The 23,982-nt window shown below is 48.7% G+C and overlaps 1 protein-coding gene across 3 annotated transcripts in view; it reads left to right on the forward strand.

The window, feature by feature from the left end:
• The first annotated feature begins 8,964 nt into the window (after positions 1–8,964).
• INSC (INSC spindle orientation adaptor protein) overlaps positions 8,965–23,982 on the forward strand; it is a 126,202-nt gene continuing 111,184 nt past the window's right edge. For 2 of the 3 annotated variants that reach the window (XM_082628670.1, XM_082628672.1), the window contains exon 1: positions 8,965–9,013. The gene's annotated coding sequence lies outside the window, so the exon portion shown is untranslated. Of the gene's footprint in view, positions 9,014–12,709; positions 12,780–23,982 lie in introns of those variants that run through there. The other variant, XM_082628671.1, reaches the window with a different exon arrangement.

Here is a 23,982-nt window from a genome sequence, read left to right on the forward strand (position 1 = left end):
CCAAGGGTGCAAACACCCTTCATAGGGAAGATTCTTGGAAACCCAAGTCCTTTTCCTCTCAGTGGCTGGGTTTTCTGTCTGGCTCCCTTTATCTTCTTGGCATCTGGTTCCTGGATGGTCTTGGCCACTTCTGTGCTCTGCTACATGTGACAGCTACTTCCACCACCGTGCTCAGACCATTCCACAGAAGTTTGCTGAATATCTACTATGTGCCAGGCACTGCACTGGAAGGTAGGTCCTCCGTTCTTGTGGAGTGGGGCACTGGGGAGACAGATAATAGTCAAACAAATAAATAAACAAGGAAATTTCAGAGAGTGATAAGTGGTATTAACAGGGGAATGACAGGGGAGGGCTCTTTTAATTTGGGTGGTCAGGGAAGAGCTCTCTTAGGAAGATGATGTGACCTGAGACCCTGGTGGAGAGAAGAATCAGGTGGAATTTTGTAAGCCAGAGAAAGGGTCTAGAACTTTTATTCTAAGTGCAATAATAAGAAGCTGTTGGGCTTCCCTGGTGGCACAGTTGTTAAGAATCCTCCTGCCAGGTACATATATGCACTACCAAATGTAAAACCGATAGCTAGTGGGAAGCAGCTGCGTAGCACAGGGAGATCAGCTCAGTGCTTTGTGATCACCTAGAGGGGTGGGATAGGGAGGGTGGGAGGGAGGGAGGGAGATGCAAGAAGGAAGAGATATGGGGATATATGTATATGTATAGCTGATTCACTTTGTTATAAAGCAGAAACTAACACCATTGTAAAGCAATCATACTCCAATAAAGATGTTAAAAAGAAAAAATAAGAATCCACCTGCCAATGCAGGGGACACGGGTTGGAGCCCTGGTCTGGGAAGATCCCACACGCCATGGAGCAACTAAGCCCGTGCACCACAACTACTGAGCCTGCACTCTAGAGCCTGCAAGCCACGACTACTGAAGCCTGTGTGCCTAGAGCCCGTGCTCCGCAACAAGAGAAGCCACCACAATGAGAAGGCTGCGCACAGCAACGAAGAGTAGCCCCTGCTCACCGCAACTAGAGAAAGCCCGTGCGCAGCAATGAAGACCCAGTGCAGCCAAAAATAAATTAAAGAAAAAAAAAGCGGTTGAAGAGTTTTAGGTTGGAGGAGGCTGTGATCTCACTCACATTGCTAAAGGATGACTCTGGCAACTTTGTGGTTAAGGGGTTTTAGATGGTCAGGGTTTCACCGTGGAGGCAGAGCGGACAGGACAGACTGACTGGCTGGATGTTGGGGGCAGGGGGCTGGTGAGGTAAGAGGAATAAAAATTGCCTCAGGTCTTTATTTTGATCAGCTGGGAAGAGGTGGTACCGTTTAATGACATGCCTTGATTTCAACCCACAGCCAGCTCCAGAGCCTCCTGTTCTCCAGGTGGGGAAAGGTCTTTCTTTACCAGGCTCACAGCTTCCGCAATGACTCCCAGTGCTCGCCCGGGCCGCCTCTGTCCACAGGCCCTATTGTGTTCAGGTATCTGGGCCAGGTTCTACCGGGGCGGGGAGGGAAGTCCTTCAGGGCAGCACCCCGCAGTGTGAGGTGATTTCTCAGCTGTTTCCCCTCTCACGATAGATGGTAAGCGCCCTGCAATTCCTGCCTTGGAACACTTACTAGATGTGGGGTCAACCCGTGTCCCCAGACTCCGATCTGGAGTCACTAAGTCTGGCTTGTGTGATTGCTCTCACGGACTCCTTGTAAAATGTGTGTTTTTCAACTCTAGTCTGGCTACGATTGTCATTCCTAATCTGCTCCCTCTACTTCCCAGGGGAGCCGGGCTGTTCCTTCTTTGACTCCTCAAGCCCCTACCCCCATTTCTGCCCCTTTATTTGCCACAAGTCACCTGGCCTCCCACTGTAGAAAAGGCCCCTGCCCTGCCCCTCCCCCAGCCTATCTGAGCTAGCACCTGGCCTTCTCTCAGCAGCAGGTGCACCTCTGCACTTGTGTTCTTGCACTGCACCCTGGGAAACTCGTGGACCTACACTCAGACAGACCTGGGTCTGAATCTTTGATCTTCCACTCACTGGCTGTGTGATCTCAGGAGAGCTACTTAACCTCCCTTGCCCTCGGTTCCTCACCTCTAAAGAGGGGATGGTAATAACTACATCGCTGGATCATGGTGAGACACAAACAAGGTAAATCACAGAAAGTGCTTAGTACAGCAGGTCTGTATATGGGAAGAAGTCAGTGACTGACTTCTTATGTAATAATAATAGCTTTTTTCTTAAATTTATTTATGGCTACGTTGGGCCTTCGTTGCTGCGTGTGGGCTTTCTCTAGTTGTGGTGAGCGGGGGCTACTCTTGGTTGTGGTGCGCGGGCTTCTCATTATGGTGGCTTCTCTTGTTGTGGAGCACGGGCTCTAGATGCGCGGGCTTCAGTAGTTGTCGCGCACGGGCTTAGTAGCTCCGCAGCATGTGAGATCTTCCCGGACCAGGGCTCAAACCCATGTCCCCTACATTGGCAGGCGGATTCTTAACCACTGCGCCACCAGGGAAGCCCATAGTAGTTTATTATTATCATTATTTTGCTCCTTTTCCCAAGACCTCACTTCTTCAGTTACCCTCGAAGCTCATCTTTCTCCCTGAACCCAGGGAGCACAAGAAGCAGAGGAAACAGTAGATTCATGCTGGAGAAGCCAAAGTGGTTTCTAGAGCCAGGCCCTTAGCAGGCTTCCTTCCAGAAGGACACCTGAAGCTGTCCCCAGGCTGTCCAGAACAATCCCCTGAGATCCGAAGGGCCAAGGAATGTCACTAAGTCACTCCCTTAATTAGGCACCAAAACAGTGACGGAAGTAGCATTTTTCTGCCGTGTCTCTGCTGAGGCTGTCCTGCTGTTTTTGGAAAGAGGTTACCCCTTAGACTTTGGAAAGAGGGCCTCTGTCTTAGCTTGGGATGCAGGGCCACAGCTCGGATGCCTGAGACTGCCCAGGAGTGTGGGGACAAGGATGCTAGCCAGGAAGGAGTGTAGCTGGCCACACAGTTGGCACCCTGATCACTTTTCCTCCCTCGGCTCAACAGCCTTCGATTCATTGTTAGGGAGAAAGAAGCTACAGCCCCTCCTGCTAGGATGGTGGTCCTCAGAGTGTAACGGGTATACTAATCACCTGGAAGGCTTGTTAAACCACAGCTTGCTGGACCCTAGCCCCAGAGCTTCTGATTCAGTAGCTGTTGGAGGAGGTCTGAGACTTTGCCTTTCCTATACGATGCCAGGAATTGCTGATGCTGCTGGTCTAGGACCACTCTTGGAAAACCACCACCCTGGAGAATTGCATATTTGCACACCTTCCTTTTGCATCCTGTCTGAGGGTGGGAAATAGGGAAAAGACAAAGGGGCAGGAATCTCGGGCTCTTATTTTCACTAACTTACTCTGTGGCTATGTTTCTCAAGATGGTTTTGCTTGTAAGTAATGGGAAATAGCTTGTGACTTTAAGTAAGGGAATTTGTTGGGAGGGAATTCAACTCTTCTCTGAATTTAATGAAGAGTTGAACAGTGAAGGCTTGGGATGGGCAGGGTAGTGCTGGGGCCATCAGCAGCTGGAGTTCATGTGCTGAGGGCACTGCTGGCCAGGGCACTCCAGTCAGGTGATCTGGCCACTAATAACCTCTAGTCCAACTTATTAAAATTCTAAATGCTATGAAAGTCAATCTGATTGGCTCACAAGGGGCGAGACCTTCCTGCGTGTCTCTCTTAGCCAATGAGCCACAGCTGGTGGGTGGTGGAGAGGCTGCAGGAGAGGGTCAAGCAAAATGCAGGGCTGCCTGCCAGCCCCCGCTGTCCTGAACTGAGCAGCCGTGATCCCACAAGGGGCCTACTACGGTGACCTCGACCAAGATTCTTTCCCTCACTGGGCCTTAGTTTTCCTGTCAAATGAAGGGTTTGAGTTAGAACCTAATTACTAGATCAATTTTTTCTCAAAAAGTCCTGCATCATAATTGCTTGGGATGCTTGAAAATAGAGACACACATGCCCCACAGTGGGCTGGGAAGTTGTCCACAACAGGCTTTCCAAAGCAAACCAAAGTGAAACAAAACAAAATGCCCTGATTTGTAGTATTTGCCCAATTTCTGTGGTGTAAATAAATACTTCCATTATGGCCAATTTCAAGTTACCAGCATGAAGTCACTGAACATGGATTGGGAAGAGAGAGGTACCCAGGCTTCAGCTCACCACCAACCCACTGAATCAGAACCTCTGAGGGAGTCCTGGGAACCTGCATTTCACTCCCCTCCCCCACCCAGGGATTCTGGTGGGTAATAAAATTTCAGAACCCCTGCTCCCAGAGATCGCTGAGGGCCTTTCTGGTCCTCACATCCTTCATCCTAGTTACATTACAGGTTTTCACACTGGTTCTGGGAGTTGAGGGATATTTCCCCTTTTGAGAGCATTGTAGAGGAAGGCCTGGAGAGAGATAGATGGCCCGAGTGAGTCAATGGGGTGTCCACACCAGCCTATGGCTAGATTCCCTTCTCCCAGTCCTTCTTGAGTGGCCTATCCCACCATCACCCCTGGAGGCAGGACAGCATCTCCATGGGCATGTCTCAAGGCTGCAGGAGGGGACTGCAGGACTTAAGGTCACAGCCATGGGTACTGGGATCCTTGCCCATCGCTCATATCTCTGGGTGGGCTGGCATTTCAGCTGCGATCATCAGGACCTTCTGATCTGATATCTCTCTCAGTCCTCGGAAATGAGAGCCTGTCTGGTCATCAGCTATTTTTGTGCAGGTTCCTCATCTTGATAACCTTCTCTGAGTAGGTGGAGGACAGAGTGGAGGATGCTGTGTCTTACTTGAGATGGACTGAGGCAGAGAGCGCCATCACAAAGTCCAAGGGAGACTGACCAACAGAGGGCAGGGCCAGCACAGAAGCTGCGGAGATGGCAGCTGGGGAAATTCTTTCTTTAGGGGCCTTTCAGAAGAAACCATTTGCCCTCTAAAGTTAGGCTGCACCTTAGTTTTGAGCTGGAATGACCTCTGACTTTCTCTTATTCTATAAAGCAGTGGTTCTCAGAGCGTGACGCCCCCAGACCAGTGCCATCCATGTCAGCTGGGAACCTTTTAGAAATGCAGATTCTTGGGCTCTGAACGACTCCTCCTCTTAGAGCCATTGCCTGGCTGCATGATTCCAGGTTAAATTGTGCACGCCTCTCTGGAAAAACCCCTTTCCAAAGTAGATGCCCCACAAGGCTGCCATGCTGAGCTGTTCTCAGACCATGGAATGGATGGGCTTGTGAGCAAGAGCAGTCGAGGAATTCTGGGAGGGGAACAGAGTAGGAAATGACGAGAGACAATGGAGATCACACTGGCCATGGTAGGCCTTCTTGAGCACTCTACTGGGGCTGCTGGGAATGAGCACCAGCGCCAGCACAGCCCCTGCTTGGAGATGTCTAACATAGCATGGAAATTTCCAGCAGTGGACAAGTTCCTGGACTGCTAAATTCTTCTGTTCTCTTCTTTTGCAGTCCTGTTCTCCCAATTCCCAGGGCTCTGGACTTTGCGACTTGTCCTATATCATAGCCCTGCCCCTCTTGTGCCCACCCTCCTCCCACCAAAGTCTTGCCACTTCTCTGCAAGACTGGAGCTGGCACCAGCTCTCTCGGGCAGACCATGCTCTGTTCTGCCCGAGGCCTGGGCTCTGGTGCCATGCCTTGTCCTCTGGGTCCTGTGCAGCCTCATCTGGGCTGGGGGCCAGGAGCCCTCCTTGGCCAGCCCCTGACAGTGCCAGAGTCTTTGAGGTGCTACCTGCATGAGGTTCATTCATGATCCCTTCAGAAGAGAGCACCTGAGACTTCTTCCAGTGACCATGTGGGGTGTGCTGGGCAAACTAGATTTGGAGCTGAGGCTGTGGGTTGACTGTAGTTCAGCCTGGCTGACTGAACTGTAAACCTGAAATCTGCCCTCCATTTAGGTCTAACTTGTCCTTCCTGAAGTGACTCCTGAAGTTGGTGGAGCTGGGATGGGCCTTTTGGGAGGGAAGAAGAACATGGCATCAGGCTAGAGGGGACCTTTGCCTGATGCAGCTCTGAACCATTTCTGTGGCTTCTCCTTTGGTAGAAGGACCTATTTGTGGTTGTGCCCCTGAGAGTCTGCATGTATCTGTTTACCTGTATGTCTCCCTTTTCACTCGTGAGGGCTCCCACACATATCTAGATAGAGTCTCCCTTCATCTCACAAGCTGTGAGGCCACAGGCGTATGATTTAAACCATCTGGCCTCCATTCTCCTTGTCTGTATAATGGGAATAAAAATAACTTCTACAAAATGTTACCATGGTGGCAAAATGAAACAATGCACATAAGGCCCTGAGCATGGTTTCTGGTGCTCACGTGTTAGGCTATTATTACTAATGCAAGTTATTACTCCCTGTGCCTCACTTTCCCCATGTGTAAATTAGGGATAATAGCTAAGTCGTCCATGAACCCAGTGTAATCGTGAGGATTAGGGAAGTTGATAACTACAAAAAACTTAGCACCATGCAATAAGTGCTAGTGATTATAATACTTATTATCCTTCTGGGTATGTGTCTGGGTGAGACTCTCTGAGTTTGTGAATGACTCTGGGCATGTCTGTCTGCTGAGTGTGTATGTATGTATGTGAATATGTGTGTATCTGTGTTTATATGGCCAAGCAGGCCTCCTGTCTCTGGGTGGAGTTTGCTGTTGGCCCAAGCCTGGACTCCCTGAGGCAGCCAGGGCCGGCGCTGGGGATGGAATTTCCATTAAGAATTAAGCAGGACAGCACTGGGAAGCCAGGCAGGCAGAAGGGAGGAGGCTGAGGGGGTTGATGCTCCAATTCTGAGCTCCCCCCGCAGCCTCAGTTCTGAGCTGCCTTGGAGAAGGCCTCTGCCACCTTTGCCTGGAGTCTCAGGCCTGCAGGGGCCATGGCCCAGAAGGATGGGCAAGGAGAGAGGAGTTGCCTGCCAGGGCCCCTGTAAGGAGGCTTGGAGTTGCTGCAGCCAAGACTGGAGCCATGAGGAGGCCCCCTGGGAATGGAGAGACGGCCAGCGAGGGTATAAGAGGCTGGGGCCTATGGGGCCGACATGAGCCCAGGAGGCTGGGCTGTGCTGTATGTATCTGGGAACGTGGATGTGTGTGTGTGTGTGTGTGTGTGTATGTATGTGTGTGTGTGTGTTTGGGAATGCAGGTGGGGGACATACATACCAAGTGTCCTAAAGGGAACATCTAAAAAACCAAGTCTGTTCCTCTCTTTACCTGAAACTCGGACCCAGAGTTTGTACCTGGGAATGAAATATTTCTGAGGCTTTTTGCTAATACTTATCCTGTTCATGATCTAAGCCTCATTCCATTTCTAGCATACTAAAAAATATCTTAGCTATTCAGGTACTTTTACATTCCTGAGCTCATCTCATACTTTCAACAACGTATGAGCTAGGCAGAGATTATTATGATCCCCATTGTAAATATGGGAAAACTGAGCCTCAGAGAGTTTAAGTGACTTGTCCAAGGATGCATAGCTAGAATGTAGTAGAGGCAGTGTGCAAGGTTAGGTTTCTTTGAGGATAAAGCCCAGGCTCTTTTTTTTTTTTTTTTTTTTACACTACCTGATCTACCAGAAATGGACTCAAAGATTCAGGAAACTGCCCATTTGAGGAAGGCTGTGGCTTCAGTGTTAATGCTTAGCCAGGTGAATGGCTGGGCCTTCAAGCTCTGTCCCCAGGCCCTGAGACAGCCTTTGCTGAGATAGGAACTGAAGCCCCTCTCAAGGGTCTGGGGAGTAGCATCAGGGTGTCCCCAACAGATGGAGGCTGCAGTCAAAGCTGGCTTGTCTGAGGAGGATGACTTGGGCATCTACAGAGTCTGGGGTCCCCAGAGAGCTGAGGCAGTTGAGTTAATGTCAGGAGCTGCAATGTGTCCAGGGCCAGGGAGCAATCATCATTTTTAGCCAGGGCCTGAAAAGGTGAACACGGGTATTAGTGTCAAGGAAGAGAGGCTGAGATGGGACCTTGGAGTGGTCATTGTGTCTTGGAGACAGAACTAGTTTTCCTGTCCCTGAACACAAAGTGTGAGCATATTGACATACAGTAGTTGCACATGAGGGATTTAGGTTAGATGCCAAGGAGAACTTCCTGCCAATGCGCGGGTTCAAAATTGGAAACAGTGCCCAAGGGAGGCTAGGGTCCGCTCTTCCTTGGTGGCCCGCCCCCCAGAGTGGGTAGAGGAACTCCAGGCCCCTGGTGGGGAATGATCCATGGCAGGGTGGAGGGGGTTGGATGGAATGCGACGTTCCTGAGCTTTGGGGTAGGAATCAGCCTTCTTCTCTAGACTTGGCCATCTGACACTAAGTGCAGAGCGGAAGTTTGATGTGCCCCAAGTTAAAACGAGTCTCTGCAACCATCTTCTGTCCTTTCTGGCAGGTCAGCGATCTTATGTGAGCGACTTGGGTTCCAAAGGGAAGCACCTGAGGGTCAATAAACCAAGTGGCCTTCCGGGCGTTTGGGGGCTGCTCAAAGTTCAGCGCTTCCTCCGCAGAGCGTGTGAACCGCACCCAAACCCCTCCTTGTTTTGTTTCAGTTCCAACGCACTCCCTTTCCTCTCCAGATGTTGGCATGTGGGGCACATGTGGGCACCAGGGTCGGGACGGCTCCGACGGTCCGGGGTGCTTACCCGCCGTGACTCCCGCCCGGCCCCGTGTGAGCCAGGTCTCTAATTAGACCTGACCGCGTCCCCACTCCAGGACTCCCCACAGCCGAGAGCACAAAGTTTGCACTGCCAGGGGCACCAAAAGAGCCTCGCAGCCCGGCTGAGACTGCAGGCAGCGGTGGCTGACGCGGGGCAGAGGTTTGGCAGCGAGCGGACTGTTGCCGGAGGTCCTGCGGCGGCGGGCGGGAGCGGCGGGCGGGGGCAGAGCGGGGTGGGGCGCGGGCAGCCGGCGGCCCTCGGGCTGGGCCACCGAGCAGGTCACTTGCTCGCAGCCTCTGCAGCCCCAGCTGTGCCTGCCGCCGCCGGCCTGGCCGCTGCATGCAGCCGCGCACACGCGCTCTCACTCGCTCGGAGTAAGTAGGCGGCGCTCCCCAGGCTGGATTCGGTGCCCAGCCCGGTCCGGGACAGAGCATGCTTGTGACTATTTGGATAGTAGGTGTAAGTGTATCAGTGTGAGTGCTTGTGAGTGGGAGCGAGCGCCAGTGCGAGGACTTGTGTCTGGGCTGGTATGTGAGCATAGGGAACTTTCTAGCATATGTCCCAGGGTGTGAGTGTGTGGGAACTTCTGTGTAGGTGGGCCTGGAGTGCACCCATAGGTGGCACGTGTGTCTGTGTGGCCCTTGCTGCCCCGTGTCTGTACTCTGGGTACGCATTGGTGAGTGTGGTAGGCAGGCTCCATGGGGCTGAGGGGGTCGTGTGCCGATGGCTGCATGCGTGTGAGTGAGCAGATGAAGACAGAAGCTGGGGATAAGGAGTGTTATCTGAACTCAGACTTTCTAGGGTGATCCGACTTGTCCCCAGCTGGGGTGTCTTCTCTGTGGGTCACTCGGCTTTGGTTTCTCAGGACTCTGAGCGGGGCAGGAGTTTAGCACCAACACTGGACTGAATGGGGGTCCGAGCCAGCCTGGCTGACTGGCCAGGGTTGGGGAGACAGCCCCACTGTCACTCCAGGAGGAGGTGGGAGGACCACTCAGCCATGCCCACCCACAAACACTCACAGGGCACCCACACACTCACAGCTGCTCATGTGTGCACACCTTCCCGCCACTCACACCAGTCTTGCACACGTTGTGTCTCAGGAGGGCTGTGTAAATACTCACCTGCTTTCAGTATGTACATCTGAGGACAGTGACACATATCCAACAGGTATCTCCGTGTGCAAAACGCATATGCACAAACATGCATCCCTGGCTTGACCCACTCTCAGCCTTTTAGGCCCCCTTTTCGGTCCCCTTTAGCCTACATGTGGCACCTTGGACAAGTCTAAGAAACTGGCTTTGGTAGGAAATCTCTTAAGCCAGGGGCTTTGGCTGGGGGGTCAGGGCAGATGTTGATACAATGCCTTCAGAGTGTCCCATTTGATCTGGAACTGAGGCTGTTCTTTGAGTAATCTTACCTTTTTATTTTTTTTTTTTTTTTTTTTTTTTTTTTTTTTTTTTTTTTTTCTGTACGCGGGCCTCTCACTGCTGTGGCCTCTCCCGTTGCGGAGCACAGGCTCCGGACACACAGGCTCCGCGGCCATGGCTCACGGGCCCAGCCGCTCCGCGGCATGTGGGATCTTCCGGGATCGGGGCACGAACCCGTGTCCCCTGCATCGGCAGGCGGACTCTCAACCACTGCGCCACCAGGGAAGCCCAATCTTACCTTTTTAGAAGTGAAAAGGACCGTCTGGCAAGGCAAGCAGGGCCAGTCTGGGATCAGAGGCAGAGCTCAGCACCTGTAATTTGCTCCACACTCTAGTTTATTCTCTGGATTCCCCCTGCAGCAGAAAAGCAGTGAGCCTTCTGTGGGCTGGGCCCAGACAGTCATCTGACAGGCAGAAGAAGTGAGTTGAGCTGGGCTGATTTCTTCTCTTTTTTGGTTTTAGTCAACCCTGTTTTGAGTCTCCCATCTGCAGTTGAGGCTGAAAGGGAGAGCCTTTGCTTTGCTCCATTCCAGTGGTTATCTCTTTTCTTGACAGAATCTTGTTCTCCCTGACCCCCTCCCCTTGGGGACTGGGGACACACGAAACAGTGCCCGGAAGACTAGGTGCCCCAGATACTAGCTGGCTGCTGCTGCAGTTGCTGCTATTATGGCTTCTAGACCGCTCCCATCCTGACCATTCTCCGGTGGACAGGTCTCAATGAGGTGCCCTCACTAAATGTGCTTCCTCAGTTGGGAAGTTAGAAAGATGACATTGACTTTCTCTTTCGAAGGGTTTATGGTTTGGTCTAAGGAGTGCCTGAGTTCTCACCCCACCAACTCCTCCAGTATGCAGGGGAGCAGATGGACTTCATGCATTTCCTGAGGGGGTGCTGGAACCTACCTTTCCCTGGCCTGGTCCTCCACCTGACCCTTGGGGGGCGGTGGTTAAATAAGGGCAGGCTGTGGTCAGCTGGGCAGCCTTTTACAGAGTGAAGGTGGTGGGGAAGGAAGTCTCTGTGCCTTCCCTAGCCTTCTTACGTGTGGGGGCCCCCAGCCATCTTAAGACTCAGGAAAAGACTCTGGAAAATGAGGTACCCACTGTGAATCCCAGGCTGGTTCCCCAGTTTTAGTTCATCAAAGACATATACCTACAATCAGAATTTCAAAGCAACAATTAGGACTCATAGAGCATCAAGGCAACCCTTTAAGGTAACACAGTTCCAATTTAAAGAAGAGGAATCAGACAACCCCCCAAATGGTAATAATAACAACTACTATTTATTGAATCTATAATACATGCTTTATTTCATTTACTTTTCACAGCAACCTTATTAGGTTAATAGTCCCATTTTTTTCCTCTGACAAGGAAATTGAAGCTTAGAGTGCTCAAGGGATTTCTACAGGTCTGTGTGTCTGATGAGCTCATGACATCACCTGTGTGTTTACCTTCTTACTCTGGCTGCCAGGAAGCTCTTAGTTCATCATATTGCTTCATCCTAGTAAATGTGTTCATTGGAACCATGGCTTTGACTTTTAATTTCTGCTTTAATAAGTTTATATTATACCCATCTTTAGCTGTAAACTCCTACATCCTTCATAGAAAGAGACCAGAATAAATTAATGAACAATCAGCAATTAAGCATTCTATTGGTCTCTGAGGATGAGAACCATGTTGCATGGATTTTGGGGGGACAACTCCGATTTCAAATATTTCATCTGGTTTTCAAACCATATGTCTCAATTTTGGCTTCTGTATTTTGGGGCTCTGATTTGTGACCATGTCTTGGGGCTTTTCTTCCTAGCAGCTCTGGGAGAAAAGGCCCATCTCTGTGCTGGCTCAGACAATGGGGATTGTTGTGAATGAATTGGGCCATTGATAAATGTCCCCTCCTCTGACTGCTTCAACTGCCAGCTTCTCCCTGTCTCAAAGGCATGAGTGTCTGGGTGCCCAAAGGAGTTTGACCCCTGCCCTATGCCTGGCCCTGGCCCTACGGCCACCCCTTTCTCATGTGACCCCGCCTAGGCTCAGGGCTCTGCTGAGAGGTCTGTGTCTCTTGGACCTAAGCTCTGCCTCCCTCAGAGCAGACCATGTGGACCACGTGGTCTGTGATCAGGGATGGCCCCTTTGGAGCCGGAGCTCAGGGTGAGGAGCATGGGCACACATGCAGGGCCCTTCTGCTCCCTCCCCTGGACCTGTGAGGCCATAGGCTAGTGCTCAGTTTTTCCTTTTCCCCATGAGGGGCTCTCAAGTCTGCCATGTGGTCAGAAAGTCATTTGTCACCTCTTATCTGCAAGAGATGTGTGTCACCAGGGTCATCCGAATGCAGGACAGGGCTCTAGCCACACTGCAAAGTTGGCGAGACCCCTAACTAATTTACTCTAAGACTGATTCTTTTAGCCTGCCCAAGGTTATTAGTATCTGGAGAGGGGAGAAGTGAGGGGCAATGCTTAGCCCTAAAGATTACTTACAAGGACTCTCGTGGTGGGCTTTCAGGCATTGTGTTGAGATCTTGCTTCTCAGTATGCATTGAGTCACCTGATGCTGGCAGCTGTTTCCCATGTTCAAGATTAATCCTCCCAGAAGCACTTGGTTACGAAGGGGAGGAGGACTCGTTGGCCTGAGGCCCCAGGAGATGCCTGGCACTGGGTGGTGTGCTGGTGGGTTGGTGCGGGTGACGGGTTTGTACCTTCCCAGGTCAATGCCACCTCAAAAAGGTAGGACTAAGACTTGATTGCATCTCTGCTGAGGATTCTGGGTGTTCCCTGGACTTTAAGCTCAGCCAAGTGAAAACAGGTTTAAAATCCAGCAAGAGAGCACTGGGTGAGGCAGTCAGAACTTCTGTGGGGGAAGGCTTACTCACGCTTACTCACATTTTTTAGTGTCTACTAAGGGCCAACCCCCTTGTTAGGCTCTTTGCATCTTTTGTTTCAGGAAACCTCTGGAACAACGCTGGGAGACAGGCGCTGCTATTTTAAAGATAGGGAAACTGAAGCACAGCAAGGTTAAATGATTAGCCCAAGGTCAGAGCCAGCAACAATTTCATCCCAGGTCTGTCTGACTCTGGAGTCTGTGGTGAAGACTGTGGTCTGTGGTCCACTGACCACTCCCCAGTTCAAAGGCCCTGAAAGCAGGGAAGTCCAGGCCTTTGGGCCAGCTGGGGAAGAGCTGAGGGCTTGCCTTCTCTGGCTCTAGGACCTGAATATCATCAGCATCACTGGCCTTTCCAGCCTCAGATGGAGACTGCTGCTCTGTGGGAAGCAGGGGTGGGGTGGGGAAGGCCTCCCAGGCCGGACAGGGATACCCCTGCCAACCCCGCCCCCTCCCTGCCAACCACTTCCTTGGGATGTGCTTCTGTGACTTCACTTCTTCCCTGGAGCAATCTCTGGGGACAGAGCCTACACCCAGACACTGTGATCCAGCCAGCCCAGTCCCCCCTCTTCCTGCTACATGGTGCCCTCAGTGCCAAGCTCTGGGGGAGTCCTGGATCCTCTGAGGATGTCTCTGGGCAGACCAGACCCTGTTCGGCCTGAGGCAGTGTCTAAGCATCAGCAATTTGGCTGGGTAATTGTGTATAGTGTTCACTTTCTGCTGGAGAAATGGAGGTTTTGTCTTACAAACCAAATATCCTGGGTTTGGAAACCATGTGAAATGCAGCCTGTCGTCTGGGGGTGTGGGCTGCCTTGTGGGTCTGTGTGTGGTGCTGGTTTAAAAGACATGGTCGAGGGACAGAACGATTGACTCAGGCCATATTGTTGCCTCTGATAGAGGGTCAGAGGTGGGCTGCATATACTGGCAATGTGCAGAGAAAAGAGCACGGGCTTTGCCATCAGACAGGTCTGACTCAGAGCCTGTTTCCATGTCTGTAAAAAGGGGTTCCTTATGATGCATTGGTGATGCTAGAACTGGAAAGTTTATTGAAGTGTAGTGTCCAGCATAGAACAGGTCAACTGCAAATGACATATTCTTCCTTCTTGTCCCACCTACCTTCTGGGAAAGAACACTGGGCTGATGGCAAGAGATCTGGATTCCAGCTCTAGCTCAGCCTCTGGGTACATTGTTTTCTCTTACCCTCTCTGGGCCTCACTTTCCTCATGCATAAAATTAGAAGAACTTATTTCCCTTATTCTTCTGTATTTTTTGAGGATCGTGAAAGAGACTGAAGTCAGGGAGCTCTCTTGGAGGATGCAGAAAATTTAGTCACTATTATTCATGTATCCATGCTGCAGTATTAACTGAGATCCTGTCATGTGCCAGGGCCCGTGCAGAGCACAGGGTATACAGGTGTCGGGAATATCCCAGTCCTCAAGGCAAGACAGGATTGTGAACAAACAGTGACAAGCCTGTCTGTGGGACATGATCATGGCAGGTATTAGTGTATCAGAAGAGGAAGTGTCACCCCCAACTGGGGCAATCAAGGAGGCCTTACCAGAGGTGAAAATTCCTGGTCTGGATCTGGAAAGATAACAGGAAGATTCCGGGAGGATAAGAGGAGGGTTTTCTAGGCTGAGAGACCAGCACATGCTAAGGCACAGAAATGTTGCCTCGTGTGGTAAGCTTGGGGGACTTGAGGCAGTGAGGGTACTGGTCAGTAGTGATGAGAGAGAGATGGGAGACTTTACAAAGGGCTGTCGATGGGTGTCAGGACTTGATGGCTGTGCTGAGGTGTTTTGATTTTTATCATGACAGTTGTGGGCAGCCCCTGAGGTGTTTTAAGCAGGGGAGGGTCATGGTTGGATATGGGCTCACGTATTCATTCAGCAAACATAAAAACAAACAATTTTATGTCACCTTTAATTTTGATATCATATCAAATTAATGAAAATTTGCAAGACTGATGAAAGAAATCCTTCTTTATCTGTATCCCTTAATTGATTACAAGACACTGCATTTACTTCATTTTTTTCATTCCTTCTCTCTCCAACAATATAAAAAATACATTATTTTTTATTATTTATGTATATTTCAATTATCTGTATAATTTACACTTTATTCATTTATTATAATTATATATTTATGGTTTTATCATGTATATGTATATATGAATACGTACATGTATATGAATACATATAAAATATTCATATTTCTGATCAATTTAAGAGTAAATCGAAGACATGGTGCCTCTTTGCCTGTAAATACTTAAGTGTGTATTTCCTTAGAAAAAAAGATATACTCTTACTACAATACAATTCTGTCCCAATAATGTCTCTATAGCTCTCCTGTCTCCCTCGCCCCGTTCAGGGTCTAAGCCACAGATGGCATTTTGTTATCATGTCTCCTCAGTCTTCTTTAATCCAGAGCAATTCCTCTGCTTTATCTTTCTTGACCTTTGTGTTTTGAATGGTATAGGCCAGTTATTATGTTGAATATCCCTCCATTTGGGTTTATCTGATGGTTCTACATGACTGGATTCAATCTGTGCATGTTGGGCAGGCGTACCACGAAGTGAGGTTAGCATACCAGCGAGCACAGTCTGCGTGGACTGTCCCAGTGCTGGTGATGGAAGCTTTCGTCACTTGCTTGAGGTGATGTTCACCAGTTTCTCCTGTGAAATTACTGTTTTTCCCTTAGTAATCAATAAGTAATTTGTGGAGAGATACTTCGAGGTTTTGTAAACATCCTGTTCCTCATCAAACGTTTAATCACTAATTTTATCATCATTGATACCTTTTTTTTTTTTTTTTTTTTTTGTGGTACGCAGGCCTCTCACTGTTGTGGCCTCTCCCATTGCAGAGCACAGGCTCCGGACGCGCAGGCTCAGCAGCCATGGCTCACGGGCCCAGCCGCTCGGCAGCATGTGGGATCTTCCCGGACCGGGGCACGAACCCGCGTCCCCTGCATCGGCAGGTGGACTCTCAACCACTGTGCCACCACGGAAGCCCCATTGATACTTTTGAATCCATCATTTCTTCTATATTTATTAGTTGGCATTTTTCTGTAGGAAAGATCTTTCCCTTCTCCCTTTCTTTCTTTCTCTTTATCTCTTTCCTCCCTTCCTCCCTCCCTCCCTTCTTCCTTTCCTTCATTACTATGAACTCATAAATTCTTGAGTAATTTATTCAGTGGGTTTAATCAATTTGTATATTTTATTTTGATGTTCAGAATGTACAAGATTTGATCAGTGGGAGGTTCTCAGACTGGCTCTTGTTTCTTTTGACTTTTCCCCATGATTCTCTGAGCATTTGGTTACTATTGCTCTAGCAAGATGTTCCAGGCTCATTTTGTTCTTTTCTTGCCCCAGCCTTGGAATTAGTCATTTCTCCAAGGACCCCTGGATCCTTTTAGTGGAAAATGGTATTAGAAACCAAGACCTGGGGCTACATGTGCTCCCTGTTACTGGTGTGTCATTGCATTTATGCCCTCTTAGCAAACAGAGCTAGGGTATATACTTATATGTCCATATTTATTTCTATAATAAAAAAATAAAACAAATTATTATAGGTTTCTAGAAAGAAAAACTCAAGTGATTGAGACAGAGAGTGAGAGGATAGGGTGGCTTAGATGTGTGGTGAGGGAGGGATTGTTCGAGGAGGCGGTATTTAGAAAGACCTACAGTGTGGAATGGATGGATTGGAAGGAGACAGAGCCTGGAGATTCTTTCAATTCTCTAGGAAATAATTACAAGGACCTGAAATAAGACAGGCAAGAGAGGAAGTAGAATCAGGTAGCTGGTTGAATGCAGAAGGTGAGGGAGACGAAGGAGGGAGATAGACATCTCCAAGGCCTGTCAAGATGAGTGTGTCCAAAACGGAATTTCTGCATTCTTGCTTGGCAGTGTCCTATTCATACGTGGTCCTCTCCAGGTATTTCAGATCTCATCGAATGGCTCCTTCATCTATACAGCTGCACAAGTCAGAGAGAGCTGGCAATCATCTTCAACACCTTTCTCTCTCAAAGCTCATATACAATTCACCACCAAGTCTGTTGGTGTTCTCTTGAAAATCTCTCCCCAGTCCATCACTTCTCTCTGTCTCCACCAGTATCACTCTAGTTCAAGGCACCATTTTCATCTTACCGGACGACTGTGAGAACTTCCTAACTGGTCTACTTATACTCCCTCCAATTTGTTGTCACATAGCAGCCAAATGTATTTTAAAACACAACTCATGGGCTTCCCTGGTGGTGTAGTGGTTAAGAATCCACCTGCCAGTGCAGGGGACACGGGTTTGAGCCCCGGTCTGGGAAGATCCCACATGCAGCGGAGCAGCTAATCCCGTGTGCCACAACTACTGAGCCTGTGCTCTAGAGCCCGCGAGCCACAACTACTGAGCCTGTGTGCCACAACTACTGAAGCCTGCTCACCCAAAGCCCGGGCTCTGCAACAAGAGAAGCCACCGCAATGAGAAACCTGCACACCTCAACAAAGAGTAGCCCCCGCTTGCCGCAGCTAGAGAAAGCCTGAGCGCAGCAACAAAGACCCAACGCAGCCTAAAATAAATTAATTAAAAAAAAATTTAAAAAACCCCACACAACTCATGTCATTTCCCTCCTTAAAAATACTTCAGGGCCTCCCTGGTGGCGCAGTGGTTGAGAGTCCGCCTGCCGATGCAGGGGATACGGGTTCGTGCCCCGGTCTGGGAGGATCCCATGTGCCGCGGAGCGGCTGGGCCCGTGAGCCATGGCCGCTGGGCCCGCGTGTCCGGAGCCTGTGCTCCGCAACGGGAGAGGCCACGGCAGTGAGAGGCCCGCATACCGCAAAAAAAAAAAAAAAAAAAAAAAAAAAAAACTTCAGTTGCTTCCTATTGATCTTAAGCTAAAGATCAACCTCTTTAATAAGCCTACAAAGTCTAATTTGTCTGACCCCTGCCTCCACTCCTACACCCTCTCGCCGAGCTTCTTTCTTCACCCTCTCTCCTGGCCTTTTCTCAGTCCCTTGGGCTTGTCAGTTGGCAAGGCCACAGGCCTTAGCATTTGCTGTTCTTCTGCTTAGAACTCTCTTCTCTTCCTTCATGTCTTCACCTACTGAATTCTTACTTATATCTCAGCTCTCAGCTCAGCTGTCACTTCCATGATTAGGTCAAATCCCATATTATAGGGCTTTACAACACCATGTACCACCTTCAAGGCTTTATCATAGTTGTGATTTTACATTTATTTACAATTTTTCATGATAATTAATGTTTACTTTTCCTATTTGATGATGAGTTTTGCTCATTACTTTATCCTAGTATTTAGCATGTTACTGACACATGTCACAAATATTTGTTGGATGGATGAATGAATGAATGAATGAATGAAGTTTTATCAGCTGAGCTACCAGCTGGTGGTACCATTCAGTAGAATAAAAATTCTATGGGAGAGGTAGATTTGGAGAGAAAGATAATTCACTTTAGGACATGTTACATTTGAGGTACATCTCAACCACGTCTGGCCCCCCAAACATCTCACCGTCTTCTGGGCAAACAAATTAGACTGTCATTCAAGAGCTTTGAGGGGACTGGTGATAGGTGACAGCTAATTCCTGGGCAATTCTAAGGAGCTCCTGGAGAAGATAGCTAAATCACATGGCATCCCTGAGCTGTACCCCCCTTTCTGGTTTGTAGAGGATACAGGAGATCTGAGGGGCCTCCAGGTGGTTTGACCTGGCTCCTTGGCGGCTACGAAGGATTTAACAAACATTTATGAAGGCTCCTTGGAACTTGAGAGTTACTTGCATGATTCACATGGGTCAGGAATTGCCAACCTCCTCCCCACCCCTGAGACTGCACTAGATATAGGCCTAAAAGAGAATTCAGAGAGGGTCTTACTAAGCCCAGTGAGCTCTCCTTACAAAGATGCCAGTAGTCACTCCAGCCCACTCACTCCCTCGTTCAATATCTATTTCACCTTCACTCAGTCACTTACCTGCCCAACCACATGTATCCATCCACAAACACGAGTTTATGTTGGATCTGTAGCAGGACTCAGGGCTGATGAGTCACCCTCCCTGCCCTCTCCTTCATCCCTCTTTCATATGGTCCTCACAGCCCAGGAGCCCAGATGAGGAGACATCAGGGTGGGGAGGTGTCACTTTACTGGTCGAAGGCCATGTGTGCTTGCAGGGTGTTATCAGGAAGAGAGGGAGATGCCACCACACCAACTGCTCCTCTTATTTCACCTCCTGCTTTTCTAGTGTCCCTTCCCCTCTTTCAATGGTGATGAGAGCTTAGGAATTAAGCTCCTTGATCAGATAGGTAGAAGGTGGTAGCTGGGCTCTGCAGAGATACTTGGGGCTCAGGCTTAAAAGGGAAAGAGAGATACAGCTCCCCATGAGCCCCACCATGGAGAAGAGGACACTTTTGTTTTCCTCTTCATTTTCTACCAGGATTGCCCTTTTAACCCTGTGGAATTTGCAGAGAGGCTGGGGGGAGGGCAGGACAGTGGGATTTAAAATGTGGCATTTAGAAACCAGGCAGTAGACTAATCCTGGCCCCGCCCCTCCAGAAACTGCTCTTTCAGTTCTCTGAGGTTTGTCATTTACAAAGAGCCCCACAGAATGTGCGCTGTCCATCTGCCGTGACATCAGACAGGGTTGGGGCTGAGCAGACATAGGACAATGGCAGCCACATCAGATAAGAGCATCTTGGAAAAGTGCCCGAAGATGCCCAGGATCTAAGTTACAGACTCATTCACTCATTCCCTCTCTCACTCATTCATTCAACAACGATCTACTTAGCACCTACTCTGTGCCAGGCATTGTTCTAGGCACTGAAGATACAGCAGTGAGCAAAACACATGACGGAGTAGAATTGCTTTCTGATGTGGGAAGATAGTAAACAGGTTGATATATGCAAAGTGGTGCTGAGTGCTGTGGAGAAATATAAAGAATGGTAAGGGGGTCCCAAGGGTAGGAGGGGACTTGTACATTTATACCAGGTCAAGAGGTTCTCTCTGATATGCAGATATTTAAACAGAGGCCAGGAAGCAGTGAAAGGGCAAGCTATGTGAATACTGGGGGGAGGGGCAGTCAGCACTTCAGGATTCTGGGTGCCCTGTGGTCTGGAGGGTCAGAGTAAGCTTCTAGGGGGAGGCCACATTTAAGCTGAATCTTGATGTATGGGGACAGCAAGTCAGTCCTGAAGAATAGCAGGGAACTTGCCTTGAAGCTTGAACATAAGGGACATGTCGAGGAGTACAGTTTGGTAAGGCCCAAAGAGGCAGGGTAGGCTGGAAACAGGGTCTGGAGAGTCATGAGTGCCAGGCTAAGGAGTTCAGACCTGAGTTGAGGGACACTGGGGAGACATAATAGATTTTCAGCAAGATGTCACAATGAGAGCTGTGTTTTAAGCGGCTGAAACTAATATTAGGATAGGCTGGGGACTGGGCAGCCAGCAAGAAGACAATTGCCTTGGGTCAGCCTGCTTGGCCTTATGACCACCAAGGACCTTGAGGTTGGGGGGAACGCTGGGTGGCCCCAGATGCACAGTGGGCAGGGATACAGTGATGTAGGGACTATAATGGCCGACAGAAGCAGCAGGTGATGTGAGTGGTCATCACTGGGACAAACCCCAGATGTCTCCTGTAACTCAAAGCTGTCTTTGAGCAAAGAACACAGAGCAGCCTGGGTTCTAGGGCAGAGCAAGCTGGAGAAAAGAGTTTGGGTCTCATCTCTGGCCACACATGACTATTTTAGAAACTTCTGGGGAGGGGGTCCTTGGATTGTAGGAACATTAGTTTCAGAGGAGAGCTTATCTAATCCAGCCCTCTCCTCTCACAGATGGGAAATTGGAAGCCCAGAAAAGGGGCATAAATTGTCCAAGGCCATATAGAGCACGTGTGGCAGAGATAGGTCAAGCACCTTATTTGAACTCATCTTGGAGGAATTACTATGTCTTATTTAATTACACATTTATATATATATATCTTTCAGTGGAAGAAGAAATTCTAAGAAAAAGGAAATTGTTTTATTCATCGACTTCTCTATCATCTAGCTGCAGCCTGATAACAGAGCAGATGCTCTCTTGACCTGGACCAAGGCTGATGTTAGCCTGGTCTCAGATGTGGGACAGGAGCTGCCTGTGAGTAGGGGAGAGCCTGGCTCTGGATCTCCTTCACGCACACATGTGGCCTGGCCTGAGACCATCTCCACCTCAGTTATACTCACAGCCCTCGGCAAAGGGACCATGGATGTGAGAGAGTGTGGAGGCTGCTGTTACAAGGGTGCCTGCCAAGAGGGAGAGGTGACAGGTGTGGTGAGGGGCTGGGTGTCCTGGGCCTGAGGCCACTGCAAGAGAGAGAGGCCCTGCCCAGCTTGAGAGAGCAGCCCACAGGGGGTTTCACAGCTGCTAGCTGGGCACCTGGGATGCATGTATGGGGTGAAAGTGCAGTCTTGGTCTGGCCTGCGGCTGGGCCCCCAGGGATTTCACCAAACCCACTTTTTTTCAGCCCAGGTTTTCAGCCCAACCCTGTTGTCCCAAGGAGCTGAAGTCCACAGTTTTAAGAAGAGGTCCTGTTCTTTCCCCACAGCATGCAGAAGTCTATGACTTAGCAGGAATTGTCCTTCGATGTGCTTCCATCCTCACATTCAGGATCCTAGCTGGGGAGGGGGTGGGGAGGGGCTGAGCTGGAGACAGTTTCCTGAAAAGTCAGAGGGATTCAAGCTATAGCTCCTGCCAGCCCAGACCCCTGCATCTGTGCTGGATGAGTAATTGGTTCTTAAGCTCTTGGTCAACACAATCTGTTTGTCTTGCACTATGGCGCTGGCAGAGGGATTTCCAGAGCAGAGTGAGTTAAACGCATCAGCACACTGAACCTGTAGACCCAGGGAAATAAGCGTCCTGAGTTTGGCATCCCTCAGTGAATGTCCGGGGGGAGGCAGTGGGATTTTCTTCAGGTGTGGGGTCATCACCCTCTCGAAGGTAGCATCGTGGACTAGGCCAGGTTTTGAACAGAACCTGAGAAGAAGGGAAGAAGGAGCTTGGATTCTAGTCTGGGTTCAGATACAAATTTACTCTGTGACTTGGGCAAGTCTTTTACCCTCTCTGAAACTCAGTTTCCTTTTCATGAACCACAGGGTTGGAAAAGAGGGTTCCTGAGGACCTGTCCTATAGTATTCCAGGTTTCTTGCTTACATAATACAGGAATTTTGGTTAAGACCCTAACTTTGAGATTTCTATCCTCGCCCAGGTCTCTTTTACTTTGCCTGAAATTCCACCTTTGGTTCTTTTAAGAGGCTCTTATTTCCATATTGACTAACAAAATCCCTCTTATTTTTATGACCTTGTATAGGGATACAAAGCAGTGTAATCTTCTAGTTGTATTTCAGCCTTTATAACAACTGTGCCAGGTAATCAAAGATATATTATTTCCAGTTTGCATTTGAAAAAAGAGGCCCAGAGAGGTTAAGTAGTTTGATGAAGTTCACAAAGTTAGCTGCAGGCAGAGCTAAGATGAGGCTGCAGGTTTCTTGGCTGTTGGCTTATGTTCTTTTGTGCTACCCTTTGGGTTTGGAAAGGGAGTTCTAAAGACTGCATGGGATGGGGGTTGTAGTGTTCATCGGGTGGCACAAGTATCAGGATGACAGCCTCTGCCCCCGCGTATCTGTACCACGTAGGCTGAAGTGTTCTTAGCCTGGGGCAGCCCACCCAACCCAGGCACAGTAGTGAGGGGCTGTGCTGGCCGCTCTGCCTGCTTATGCAAAGGCAGGTCAGGGCAAAAAGCAGGCCCTCTGCAGCAGCTTTCTCACTGATGATCCTGTGTTCTTGTGTGCCGTAGACTATTTTAGCAGGGTGGTGGGTATCCGGCAAAGCCCAGGTCTTTCTTTTTTTTCCTTTTTCTCCCAGCTTTATTGAGCTGTAATTGACATATAGCATTGTATAAGTTTAAGGTGTATACTGTGATCAGTTGATATACATATTTATTGTGAAGTGATTACCACAATAGGGTTAGTTATGCATCTATCACCACACATGTTTACCTTTTTATTCATGTGGTGAAAACTTTGAAGATCTATTCAATACTCTCTTAGCAACTTTCAAATATACAATACAGTATTGTAAACTATAGTCACCATGCATACATTAACTCTCCAGAACTTATTCATCTTATAACTGAAAATTTGTACCCTTCTATCAATATCTCCCCATATGCCCTAACCCTCAGCCCAGGGCAACCACCAATCTACTTTCTGTTTCTATAGTTCAGCTTTTTTAGATTCTACATATAAATGAGGTTATACAGTATTTGTCTTTCTCTATATGACACTTTGCATAATGCTCTCAGGGGCTATCTATGTTGTCACAAGTGGCAGGATTTCCTTCTTTTTTTATGGCTGAATAATATCCCGTTGTGATATATATGTGGGTATATATATATATTTTTTTCTTTTCTTTTTCTTTCTTTCTTTATCCATTCATTCACTGAAGGACACTTAGGTTGTTTCCATGTCTTAGCTATGGCGAATAACGCTGCAAGGAGTATAGGGGTGCAGATATCTCTTGGAGATAGTGATCTCATCTCCTTCAGACATACCTAGAAGTGGAATTGCTGGATCACATGGTAGTTCTATTTTGAATTTTTTTGAGAAACCTTCATACTGTTTTCCATAGTGGCTGCACCAATTTACATTTCCACTAATAATGCACAGTGGTTCCCTTTTCTCCACATCCTCACCAGCGCTTGTATCTTGTCTTTTTGATAATAACCATTCTAACAGGTATGAGGTGATATCTCATTGTGATTTTGATTTGCATTTCCTGATGATTGGCATTAAATACCTTTCATATACTTGTTTGTCATTTGTATGTCTTCTTTCGAAAAATGTCTATTCAAGCCCTCTGACCATCTTTCTAATTAATTTTTTGTTTTGTTTTGTTTTGTTTTGTTATTGAGTTGTATGAGCTTCTTATATATTTTGGATATTAACCCCTTAGCAGTTAAATGGTTTGCAAATATTTTTCCCAGTTTCCTATAGGTTGCCTTTCACTTTCTTGATTGTTTCTT

This window comes from Mesoplodon mirus (assembly GCF_964341445.2).
Source record: "Mesoplodon mirus genome assembly, chromosome: 7".
NCBI lineage: Eukaryota > Metazoa > Chordata > Mammalia > Artiodactyla > Ziphiidae > Mesoplodon > Mesoplodon mirus.